Source organism: Dasypus novemcinctus, chromosome 17 (genome assembly GCF_030445035.2).
Source record: "Dasypus novemcinctus isolate mDasNov1 chromosome 17, mDasNov1.1.hap2, whole genome shotgun sequence".
Lineage (NCBI taxonomy): Eukaryota > Metazoa > Chordata > Mammalia > Cingulata > Dasypodidae > Dasypus > Dasypus novemcinctus.
The window spans coordinates 49,423,704-49,436,968 of record NC_080689.1 but is presented as its reverse complement, the minus strand read 5'-3'; the positions used below and the strand labels follow the sequence as shown (position 1 = coordinate 49,436,968).

At 46.6% G+C, this 13,265-nt stretch overlaps 1 long non-coding RNA gene across 1 annotated transcript; it reads left to right on the top strand.

The window, feature by feature from the left end:
• The first annotated feature begins 741 nt into the window (after positions 1 to 741).
• On the top strand, positions 742 to 9,125 carry LOC111767059 (uncharacterized). Its single transcript, XR_002798961.3, has 3 exons — positions 742 to 894; positions 8,832 to 8,880; positions 9,041 to 9,125. It is a non-coding gene; the product is annotated as an uncharacterized lncRNA (long non-coding RNA).
• Positions 9,126 to 13,265: the final 4,140 nt, after the last annotated feature.

Sequence of the window (13,265 nt, the reverse complement as noted above, 5' to 3'; positions counted from 1 at the left end):
GATGTCTCGGTGAGGCATGTATGGGAAGTGAGGTGGTAAGGGAGGAAGGGGCCATTTGGAGCCTCCTTCCCAGATGATAGCTGCCCTCTGCACTTTCACACCCTCTACCCCTTACCTCCTCTTGTCCACATTTGAAAAGGTGGAGGAATTCCACCTTCGAGGTTTCTGCTAAGTCACCAGGTTGAGAGCTCCCTGGAGCTCCTTGAAAGGTACAAATGTCCATAGAGTCACTTCTCGGGGTGAGGGCCTTAACACTTAAGGCCAGCTGTGTCGTCTGGTTCAATCAGCTCCATCTAAAAAGGAAATTCCTTCCTGTGCTTGAGAAAGCAAGAGGGCTGCCTGGTGTATGTGTGTGTGTGTGTGTGTGCTGTAGCCCTGGCAGTAGATACAGGCAAGTGAAATGCCATGCACGTGTGTTTGGGGATCAGAGGATTGAAGAGGGGGAATTGCAAGAACATACATGTGGATACTCTTTGGCATATGGGAAAAATGACCTCTAGGATTTCACATGGAGTGTCATATATGCACTTTGGCAACTATTGCAGCAAGATGGCAGGAAGAAATGCATGGCTTTCCCAACTTCCTTTCCCAAATAGTCCTCTTTTACCCTGTCTGCCTTACCTACTTGCATACTGTTCAACGGAGGAGGAGGAGGAGGAGGAGAAAGCAGGGGCCATGGTGCAAAATAGAAGGGGAACTTGAGTATGCCTTTTTCTTTTCTTTTTCTTTCTCCACCCTCAGCCACCATTAACAGAAAAATATTTTTAAAAGATCCCTTGATGGCATCCCCAAATGTGAAGTCTGACATTTTCTTAGCTGATGGCCTCCTTTGTGAAGGTATTCTGTGTCCTCCCAGCATGCCTGCAGGATTCCTGGTTTGCTGCAGTTGCTAAGGTAAATACTCTTTCCATTAAGTCCCTCAGCCCAAGAGTGGCCTAAAGCTCAAATAAATGACCAAGGAGCAAGTTAAACAATCCCTGGGGCGATTTTAACCTATGCAATGGGCTTTTTGGGAAAATTGCCTATTTTTTCATGTTTTGGCCGGGGGTGGGAGGGGGCTGCCTCTTATTCCCTTCTTTTCTCTTTTCTTTTCAGCTGAGTATACCCGCTCTTTCATTTATTCATGCAATGGATGAAGGCTAGCAGCAGGATTAATAAATCACAGAAGACTGCCTAACCGCTGTCCCCCCCGTCCCCCCCCACCCCCACATACTGTATTATTTGTGGAGAAAGTCTGAGCAGAATACATGAGCTAAGTTAACTTTGGGGGTACCCAGAGCACGTAGCTGATTCACACTGAGGGCCATTCTTCTTTCCTGTGAAAAATATCACAGCACAACAGGTCTGGAGAAAAGTGTGCTTCTGGAAGATTCATCTGGGCAGGAGGAGTATTCAAGGATCCTGGTCCTCTAATATTTGAGATGAGTGTGCCCAAAGCTTTGCACAATAGCTTGGCTGGCTTGGCTTTTCTTGTTCTCCTTTGCCTCATGAAGAATGTGTTCTAGATCCTCAGGAAAAAAGTAAAAACACTCTGGACAGTTGCCATTCTTCACCATTTGATCAAGAGGCAATGGGAAAGCCTTATCTTCTTTTAACTTTTTGTTGTTGAGGAGTCTGGATTTGCTGGCAGAAGGCAGTGTTTGGCCAACGGGGGGAAATCATCCGTGGGCAATGGCTCCCCCGGAAGCCTACTCTCAATTCTTTCCCAACTACCCAGTTTGGGGATTTGCTACTTTCTGGAGTGCGCAAGGCAGCCCTGTGACGGGCTCCCTCCAACTGCATCTCACACCCTCACCCTCGCTGTGCTGCAGGTTCTTGGCCTCCTCCACTGTTCTGCCTCTACAGCTCTTGCCCCAGTCTTGGTCTGGCAAACGTCCACACATCCCTCAGCTCCCAGCCAGCATGTCCGTCCTATGAGAGCCCTTCCCTGACTCCCAGGCTAAGTCACTTTTCAGCTGAAATGTGTATTCACAGAACCCCATGCTTTCTGTTCATCACATGATGCCAGACTGAAATCACTCAGTTATTGTGTAAGGTTATGTGTTTAATGTCCATCTTCCCCACTGTCTTCTAAGATCCATAGGAGCAGGGGCAAGTTGGTTTTATTTGCAGATATATCTTTAGCCCCAGGTATATTACAGGTACTCAGTAATTAAATGTTTAATGAAAGAAAAAATGGCCCGTACAAGACACTGTCTCTCTGCCTTGGAATGGCTTCTGGCCCCCTTTTCATCTTCCTGCTCCCACCCTGCAAATTGTAAGTGAGCTGTTAAACTGAGCAGATTAAAATAATTTCAACAGCACACCCTTTAAAAGGGAGGGATGGGTAGGCCATTTAAAGCAACTTGTTTAGGCAGTCCTCTAAGACTATAGCCTTTATTTCCCTTCCTGGCATGGGAAACCTGAGCTCCTGATAAGTATGCGCAAGGTCTGGATCCTGGCTACCTTGGAAGTGGCCTGGGTGTCCTGGAGGCTGCCCAGGCCTGGAAGCAGATGAAGCGGCCCCACTGCCCATCGCTGAGGCCTGAACTCCTCGTTCAAGCAACCCGTTTGCCAAACCACCTCCGGGCCGTAGCACGAGATTCCAGAGAAGAACTTGGATCGAGATATTAGAGAATAATTCTGAAACCCACCTTCCTTTTCCTTCTGAAAAAGTCCAACTTTATGGCCCTTTCAGGAAATACGGGAGGGGAAGGCCCAGAACGTAACTGGGGTTGGAGTGGTGAGAAGGGTGGGGAGTGAGATGAAGGAGAATTTTTATGTTTTTGGTTCTTGACTCTAAGTCAATCTGTTTTTGTACTTGTGTCTTTTAAGCTTTTCCACATGTGCCCCAAGGGCCCATCGGTGAGTGTGTTTTATAAACTGGAAAAATGAATAAAAATAAGACCCAGAAGGGAAACACCAGAAGGAGTGTGAAGGGAGAAGTGTTAGTTCCTCTGTACCTCCCAGCTAGGCCTGACCTGCATTTGCGGGGGTCCCAGGGTCAGGTTTATTTGGCTTTATGGGTAAAACGTGGAGTCTTCTCTCCGAGAAAGCCCGATGGGTTTTGTACTTGGCTTGCTCCCTTCAGCGTTAATTAACTTGAGGGGAGTCAAAGGCGTCCTTTTTTATTTGGCTATCTGGCTCCACAAACCTCGCTGGCTTCCTGTCCCAAAGGTGCTGGATTGATGGGACTGCAAATGTGTAAAGTCTCGCACAGGAAGCCCCCAGCACAGCCACGCAGAGCTTCTCGCCACAGCCCGCTGGCCCCGAGTGTGAGAGACCGGGAGGCCCAGACCCCATCCTCGGGTTTCACCTCAGGAAATGGACCTGAACAACCCCGCCATTGTCTTCCCTTAAAGCTCTTGGGCCAAAGCAAGGGTGCCTAGGGGAGAGGCTACTTGGAGAAAGAATTTCTTCAAATTGCCTGAAGAGCACAGTCATGACCAGAGAACTAAATATTTTGAAGAACAGCATATTTAGGAGGTTTGGGGAAGCTTTCAAATAGCTCTAGAAGGTTTGCCTTTACCCCAGCACGTCTCTATCTTGTGAGCTAGGGCTTGATCCTCCAAACCTTGCTTGAGCAACTTTATCAGCAAAAACAGTTTTGAGAAGGCACCTCTAGTATATGTGTGTTTATTTTTAAAGATAATCTATGTACACACACTTCTGTACTAACATATCTATTTAAAAAACATGCCTAAATAAAATTTTAAAAATTGGTCCAGATTAAATATTTAAAAATAACTATTTTTTTCTATTAACAAGACAACCCCTTTTTGATATCATTAAGATCTATTATCAATAATCTTATTTTTAGCGAGAGCCATGGGATTTAATAGCTATTATTATTTAGAAAAATCTTTGTGTATTATTTTGTGCCACAGTGAGTCAAAAGTCTGGTTTTGAGTTTGATTTCTCAACACGTGGGTTGTTACAGCTGAAAGAGATGTGTAAGATACGTAAGTCCAAATGGAAGAAAGTCACTGGGATTCTGATTTACGAATCCCAGCCACCGTGAATGCAGAATTTTAATCTGTCACAATGTGCTAAAAGCAAGCAGGTGAGGGTGCCACTGTCAATCCCTCCTTGTCACAGGATTCCACCTTTCTCTCCAGACACCTCAGGTACCCTAAGTACTTCTGTCTCACCTGGCCTTCTGTCCTGCAGCTGCAATCTATATGTGGAATACTAGTAAAGCTTATTTTCTTTATTATTTGGTATGCAGAATGCCCCCTAAAGGTGTCCACACCTTAATCCCTCTTACCTCATATGGCAAAAGGGACTTTGCAGATGAAATTAAGGTTAAGGGCCTTAAAATAGAGAGAGTATCCTGGACTATCCAGGTGGGTCCAATCTAATCCCATGCATCCTTAAAGTAGAGAACTTTCTCAGGCTAGAGTCAGAGAGAGGGGCAGAAGAGTCAGAGACTCGAAGCATGAGAGGGACTCGACCTGCTATTGTTGGAGGGGGCTAAATGCAAAGCATGCGAAAGAATGATGGTGGCCTCTAGGAGAAAGACCCCAGCTGAGAGCCAGCAAGGACAAACAACTGCTAGGAACTGAGTTCAGCCAACAACCTGAATCAACGTGGAAGAGGATTCTTCCCCAGAGCCTCCAGGAGGCAATGCTGCCCTGTCAACACTATGATTTTGGCTTTGTCCAACCAGATTTCTGTCCTCCAGAAACTGTGAGATCATAAATTTATACTGTTTTATGCCTTTTTTACCTCAAGGTTTATGGTAATTTGTTACAGCAGCAGTAGAAACCTAATACAGTTATATATTAGAACAAAATGTAAATAGCAGTTGTAATATTTTCTTCCCACACCCCAGTGGCTCATCTTGTATCTCCTTCGGGGTATGGAACCACCGTTTTGGAGACTACTGTCATCTTGGATACTGGCGCCCACTTGGGAAAAGTCCTAGATAAGTTTTAGGATGCATTTCTGAGCCATTCACAATGGACTTGAGAGAGAGGGCTCCTGCTCAAGTGCAAACAGCATGGTGGTAAATTCTAGACTCAGGGGCCTTCATGAATGCCCACTGATGAGAAAGGATCATGGGGTGGGGGCGTGTGAGGAGGCCTGGTACTATGTGTGAGGAGGCAGGGTACTATGGTTGGAATTTCCATTTTGAATGAAATTCCTTCCTCCTCATGGCTTGCTCTCAACCTTTCAGATTTGGGTGTTCCACAAGCTCTGCAGGCATGTGATGTGATGGTGGCACATGTCCTCTTGACAAAGTGACCCAGGTCAAATATCTCTTTGATATTTATAGCAGTTGGATAAGGGAAGGCAAGATCACTCCTATTTCACCATCAAACATAGGAAGGCTAGAGAAGTGAAGGACCTAGCCAAAGTAGTGAGGCTAAAATGTGTTGCAGGGTCAATAGAACCAGGCCCTTGGCTCTGGTAGGGATCTCTGGTGACTGAGGGGGCAGATTGGGAGTGGGCCTGATGTTACCAGGACCCTGGGGGAAGAGGGGCCACAGACACAGTCAGGTAGTGAGAACGGCCAAGTCAGGCCCGATTGTGGGCAGCTGTGCTGTGAGGGAAAGAGCTTGTGGTGCAAGGCCACACTCTGCCCAAGTGGGTCTTGCTCGTTATCACCTCCATACACCTGCTCATCCTGTCTCTGTTCTTGGGATCCTCTCTTGCCTCCTCTCTGCTTCTCTATCCTTCAAAAAGTCAACTTGAATTGCCTTTACCAGATCCTCCTTGGATTTTCAATATTCCTTTGAATTCCCATCATGTTGATTGAAAGATTAATTTCAGCACTCACGATATGCTGCTATGTATCACTATTAAAAACACACACACACAACAGTGGCCGTTTTGACTCCTCAGGTGGATGGTGGTACCATGCCTTACACCATTTCACGGTCCTACTCTGCCTGGCACAGTGCTGCACACAAAAGAGACAAAAGGGACTTGATACATATTTGCTGAATGAATGAACGAAGAGATGCCATTGAGTCCTTTCGCTCTTCTAATTTGTTGTCTTAAACATAGTGTTTCCCTTTAATAGCAATAATTGCTTGTTCTACGTACAGGCTCAAGTGGGAAATGTTTGACTCCACAGCCCCACCTGTCTCTGCCTGAACCACAAGTGCTAAATCAGTTTAAGGGGAAAACCGGATTACACTGGGCTCAGGTTGGAAAGAGCCCCAAGACCAACTCTGCAATTCCTGGGTTGTGTTTGATTTCAGACGGCAGCTTCCATTTTTGCGGACTAGGACCAAATAGTGGAATGTACTGTTTAAAGACTCGCCCTCAGCCTGGCTCCCTGCAGCCTCTCTAGAGGGTCCATTCCAGCCGCCGAGTCGATGGCAGTGTTGGCCACTGGAGGAAAGCTGCCCACACACGCTCCTTCTGACGACTCCCCTTGGGCCCCTTGCTGCTCCTGTTGGATCTGGCCCCCTGCCCTGCCCTGATTTTGTGTCTGGCTTAGCTCTATCTGCTTTCAAGTTCCCTCAAAAAGGGTTATCATCTTTCTCTGAAGGACTGGCCTTTCCTGGCTGGAAAATTGACTGCCATTGCCCAGGAAGTCAAGTCCCTGACGCTGGGCCTGACATGCAGAGTCCCTCAAAAGGACTTTGCACATTTTCTCCCTCTCCTCTCTCCACAAGCACCTAGGCTCTGGCCACAATGCTCTCCTGGACATCCTCTGCACACAGCGCGTTCATTCCTAACTCTGAACCCACGTGTGCCAGCATCTTCATCAGAAGCATCTCTTTTCCCATCCAGTCTCCAAATCCCTCTCTTTCTTTCATGCATACATTGCTTTCTTAAAACAAACAAACCACAAACTTCTTTTTGATTAATTAATTAATTAGTTTTAGGAGGTAGCAGGGGTCAAACCCAGGACCTTGTAGGTGGGAAGCAGGCATTCAACCACTGGGCTACACCTGCTCACCATTACCTTGCTTTTATTTTTTTTTCAATTTTTAAAAAAATACCGTTTTTTTTTCCTCTCCACCCCCCAGTTGTCTGCTCCCTGTGCCCATTCGCTGTGTGTTCTTCTGTGACCACTCCTATCCTTATCAGCGGCACCGGGAAATGTGTTTCTTTTTGTTGCGTCATCTTGCTGTGTCAGCTCTCCGTGTGTGTGGCACCATTCTTGGGCAGGCTGCACTTTCTTTTGTGCTGGGCGGCTCTCTTTACAGGGCCCACTCCTTGCATGTGGGGCTCCCCTATGTGGGGGACACCCCCGTGTGGCAAGGCACTCCTTATGCACATCAGCACTGCACATGGGCCAGCTCCACATGGGTCAAGGAGGCCCGGGGTTTGAACCACGGCCCTCCCATGTGATACGCAGACGCCCTATCCATTGGGCCACGTCTGCTTCCCTACCTTGCTTTTAAAGCTGCTCCTGACCATTGTGACCCAACTGACCATTTCCTTTCCTGATCCTGCACAGACCTCATAGTTTGTCCCACACATTTTGTCCCGTGGTGGTCTTTTCTAAATAAATTAGAAAGTGTTTAGGGAAAAGGATATGGCTCAATGGATAGAGTTTCCGCCTACCATATAGAAGGCCCAGGGTTTGATACCCAGGACCTCCTGACCATGTGGTGAGCTGGCCCCTGTGTAGTGCTGCCATGTGCAAGGAATGCCACCCCACATAGAGGTGCTCCCCTCCCCCCCCCATGCAAGGAGGGCCACCCCGTGCAGGAGTGCAGCCTGCCTTCATCATCTTGCTGCGCCACATGGAGAGCTGGCGCAGCAAGGTGAAGCAACAAAAAGAGACACAGAGAAGAGACAATATGAGGTGCAGCAAACTAGGGAGCTGAGGTGACACGAGAATGATTGCCTCTCTCCCACTCTGGAAGATCCCGGGATGGGTTCCTGGAGCTGCCTAATGAGAATACAATAGACACAGAAGAACGCACAGAGAATGGACACAGAATGCAGACAATGGGGGAGGGGGGGCGGGGGGGTTGAAATAAGAGGGGAAAAAAAGGAAAGTGTTTATCTATTAAGACCCTTAGATTCCCAGACCTCTTCCTGGTACTTGAGGGGCATTATGAGGAACAAAGGCTACCTGAGAGCAGACATGCACGAGGTGCCCTGTGTTGTTTCATGTGGCCACCAGGCCCCCGTGATCAGGCCAGTCTACTTGGAGGAACAAGCCTTGAGGAGCTCTAGGTCATGTGCACAAGGAGATGTATGCCAGCATGCTTTCTTTGTAATAGTAAAAAATATGGAACAACCTGAATGTCCATCAAGCAGAGAATGGATATATGTCATGGTAAATTCATATGTGAAATCCTATACAGCAGTTAAGATGAATAACCTAGAGCTACATGTAACTACTCAGATAAATCTCAACAGGCATAAAGTTAAGAAAAAAAGAGAGCGATCGGTTGTAGAAGCAAATGTACTGTATAATATCATTTATATGAAATTTTAAGACACACAAAACTATACTCCATATAGTTTATGGGTAGGCACATATGGATTTGTAGTATTAAAATATGCATGGGAAAGATATATACCAGGGGTTGGCAAACGACGGCCTGCAGGCCGATTCTGCCCATTGTCTGCTTTTGTACGGCCTGCACAATCCTGCAAGCTAAGGATTGTGTTTGCATTTTTAACTAGTTGAAAACTAAGTCAAAGGAACATTATTTGTGACCCCTGAAAGTTAAACAAAATTCAAATTTCAGTGCCCATGAATAAAGTTTTATTGGCACTCAAGTATGCTCATTCTTTTGTACTGTTCATGTCTGCCTTGGCGCCACACAGGGCATTGCTGATTACTTCACAGAGGCCCTCTGACCCACAAAGTCAAATAGATTTACTATCTGGCCTCGTACGGAAAAATCTGATTTTTTTTTTCAATTTTGCAGGATGGTTCCCTTCGGCGAGAGAAGAAGGGGAATGGGCGGTGGTGATGAGGTACAATGGGGCTTCGGTGATAACATTTTATATTCTAAGTTGCGGGAGGGTTAGATATTTATATTTTGAGTATCTAAAATATTTCATAATTTAAAACAATTTTAAATACAGTTCATAATTAAAAAAGAAAACCTCTAATAGATATTATTTTTATTCCCAGGTCACAGATGACACACCAAGACAAGACTTAGGGGTCACACAGATGGTAAATGCTGGAAGAGGATTCAGCTGAAGACTGAGTCCCCACAGTCTCACAGCTCTAGCCTGGGCTGCCCACAAGGCGTCTGCAGTCAGCTGGGGAGAGGAGTCCTAAGGTGGAACTATGTGGGAAGGGACATTTTCCCACAGGTGACAGTTACTTAGTCAAATGTCCCACCCATGTTTTCTGGGGGTGAAAAGAGTAAGGTGGACAGGTCGCCACTTGCAACATCACTTTGGACTGGACTGCACAGATATTAATAATAACCAATATTTTATAGGGCTTTTTATTTCTCCAGGACATTTCCATCGGTGGACTCAGGAACTGGCTGGGAGTCAGGGCAGCTCTCCTTGCCCATGTTGCGGAGACAGTAGAGCAGAGAGTTCTTTCATGTTCCTCGGACAGGAAGGTCTTGGTGGGCAGGCACTGGGGTCTGACTCCCAGCTGACCACAGCCACCCCTGGGCAAGCTCAGACAAGTCCCACCATTTCTCCCAGCCTTAGGAGCCTCATCTGTAAAACGGACACAATAGTCAGTTCCTACCACACAGGCATGTTGTGTGTGTTGTTGTTGTTATTATTATTATTGCTCAAAAACCAGTCAGAAACCTCTGTGTTGTTTATCCTTGTCAGGACTTAGCCATGTTTGGGATCATTCATCTTTAACTGGTTATTAACTCGAAATTATTCCCAATCTACCTGTAAGGAAACTGAGTCTCAGCGCATGACGGCCGTGTCTTTGCTTAGTGTGTGGAGTGCGTGAAGGCCGGGAGAGCCTGGGCTTTGCCTGCGTGTTCCAGGCCCTGGGCCCTGCCTGCTTCTCCTCTGCGAACAGCAGAAACCTAGAGCGTTCCAGCAGGACAGGAGCATCACGAAGAAGCTGCAGTTTCAGAGTATTTATTGACATAGGGTGTGGTGTTTCCTGTCACATGGCTCACAATATTTATGGCAGTTATTCTTTTTTTAGTGATTTTTTTCTTTCCCAAAGATGGGGGTGGGGAAAGAGGGCACTTGAGTGAAAGATTGATAAAATGGGGGCATTGTTTGCAGGCCGACAGGTCAGGCCAATGGGGCTGACAAACAGGCAGGGAAGGGACTGAGAGATAAAGCACTTGCCTGTGCTCAGGTGGCCCAAGAGTTTGTATTTTATTTTATTTTATTATTATTATTTTTAATCTCTCTGCTCCCCCCTCCCGCGCACTCCAGTTGTCTGTTCTCTGTGTTTATTTGCTGCATGTTCTTCTTTGTCCGCTTCTGTTGTTGTCAGCGGCACGGGAATCTGTGTTTCTTTATGCTGCGTCATCTTGTTGTGTCAGCTCTCCGTGTGTGCGGCACCATTCCTGGGCAGGCTGCACTTTCTTTCGTGCTGGGTGGCTCTCCTTATGGGGTGTACTCCTTGCGCATGGGGCTCCCCTACATGGGGGACACCCCTGTGTGGCACAGCATTCCTTGCATGCATCAGCACTGCGCATGGGCCAGCTCCACATGGGTCAAGGAGGCCCAGGGTTTGAACCTCAGGCCTCCCATGTGGTAGACGGACGCCCTAACCACTGGGCCAAGTCTGCTTCCCCCAAGAGTCTGTATTTTAGAGTGGCCACAGTTGGAATGGAACAAGGAGCTTGGTGTTCAAAAAGAGTGGCTGTAGGTTCTTCACAAGGGCTTGACCAAAGGGGAAAGCTTTGTTGAGGTCTCTTTAGGCTGCAAGTGACAAAAACCCAGCTCAAATTAGTAATAAATAAAAAAGAAGAAATTTTTTGGCTAATATAACTAGGAAATGCAAATAAATGTGGAATACAGATGTAGTTGGAACTGGGGGCTTGCAGCAGCTTCTCGGGGCTCTGCCTCACTGTCTCTCAGACCTGTTCTTCAAGGCAGCAGCCCCAAAGTCACAAGCTATCAGCTGAGATGGGAAGAGATCATCTTTCAGATGATGCTGGCAGATTCTACTGGGGAGGGTCTGACTGATGGGCTTGGGTCACTGGCCCTTTTCTCTCATTAGCCCTTTCTCAGGAGCTATGTCTTCAGGAGAGGAAATACTGACTACACATTTGGGGCAAGTTGAACCTCAGGTCCTTTGTGTCCACCTAGACGAATGAGGATGATTTTGGTGGTGAGCAGGTTCTCTCTTAATTCATCTCAGTATCATTTGCATGAAGCTGGAAACATAAGTGTGTGTATATTTTTAGCTCTTTTTAAAGAAGGAAATGGGCAGAATCTACAGAATTGGAAACTGTTAGATATTTACTTAGAGGAAGAAAGCCTACTGTGTCCTGTGTGAAATACACTCAAGCTACCTCATGGTTACCTTGGAGGCCCTCTCCCTGCTCTCTTCTAAAAAAGCTGAAATTCGTGTATCCTTTTGGCTGAGTTAGGGGGTGAGGTCTAACTTCAATTTTGCCCACGACTATAAACGAAGTCTGACCTCCCATCCCCAGGAAATCAGGGGTATGCCTACAGGAATCTAGAAAATAAATGGTTTTTCCTAGCACCAAATCCAAGTTCTCTGGGGACAGGTAAACACACTGAGGCCTTGGGAAGAACCAGGAGCTTCCATCTGGCTGTGAGGAGGGGCTGCTCCAGGGTCCAACTCCAGCCATCGTCTAGCAAATCTTTACAATGAGGGAAAGTGCTGGTCCTTTCCATGAACAAGAAGGAAAGTAAATTTGGGGTTTTGGTGGTTTTTCCTTATGGTGTAGAGTCTACGCATTTGGCGCAAACCTTGCCGGGTGCCTCATTTTCAAGGTTCCTGGATCAACTGGCAAATCCTTTTGTCTTCTGGAAGCATGGTCTTTCTTTGAGGCTGATAGAAAGTTCTTCTTGCTCTTCCTCTGTGGTGCCCTGGAAGCTTTCCCCCCAACGGTGTCACCTCCACCTTGAACCACCTTGGAGTAGGTTAGAAGTGTTTTCCTTTACAGGACAGGCTTCAAGTCTTCCTCCTCTCCTCCATAATGGCTAACCCTGCTCTTTCCTTTTCTAGAAAGCCAGTTAATGGAGTCTCAGCTCCTCACAAGTGGCTGAGAGGACATTTCATCCTCGGTTTTCTCACCCTTCTTGCAGCCCTGAATATCTTTCCTTCTCCCTTCTGCCCTGGTAAATCCTTTCCATCCTTGAAGGCCTAATTTCAAGGCTACCTTTCTTCCTAATCTGAACTTTAAAAGCTTTTCTAATCTGATTCCTGATTCCTATTTTTCTATATTGTTCTCTGTCTATGTGTATTCCCCACGTGTTCTGATTACTGTGATAAATTCTGGGAGAGGAGGGATTGCAGTGTCTTTTTCCTCTGTCTCCATTATAGGAGCTGAAGAAATACAGCAGGACTGTTTATTCAAATGGAACATAAAAGATGTAAAAAAAAAATTGCAGTAGTGATTTGGTGGAAAGGGGACCAGGAGTCCACCAGCTCAAGCCTCTCCCTACCTTGTTGCCAGCTTCCTCCCCACGCCTCTCTCTACTTCAGCCCCAAACAGCTCCCTTGAAATCTTGGGAACTGAGTAGTGAGTGCTCACTACTTATCTGCTGATTTGCTTGACTGGCATGGCTACTCATGGAAGACCATTTTGGTGGCTTGAGTCACTGGCATAGATTTCCTGGGGAGCAAATCCACTGCTGAATGGAGTCCCTAATGATGATGGGGCGTCCGTTTGTCTGCTAGTTGCTCTAGACCATGGTTGGCAACCTTTTTCTGTGAAAGTCCAGATAGTAAATCTTTTAGGCTCTGTGGGCCATATGGTCTCTGTCACAACTCCTCTATCCCGCTGTTGTAGTGAGAAAGCAGTCCCAGACAATGCATAAATGAATGAGTATGGCCCCCTTCCAAAAAATGCTTTACCACCAAACCAGGCAGTGGCCAGATTTGGTCTAAGAACCAGTTTGCTGGTCCTTGGTGTAGACCAAGATTTAGTTGGGGGGCAGGCCTTTTTTGATGATCAGAAGGAAATTACTAAGTCAAGGCTCCTTTGAAAGCACCTCCAGCACCAGCCATCTGTCCAGATTACCTCCACTTATGTTTCCTCCATTAGGGTTCAGAACTGTCATCCTCTGCTGTCCTCACAAGCTACCTCTTTGGAACTCTTGTGTTCCTGGTCTCTGTATCAGTTAGAAGCTTCCAGGTTTTAGGGAGCATCGCTTCAGGTGATGAAGATTATGGGAAGGATACACAGGGAATTGAGGAAGAACAGAAAATGTCC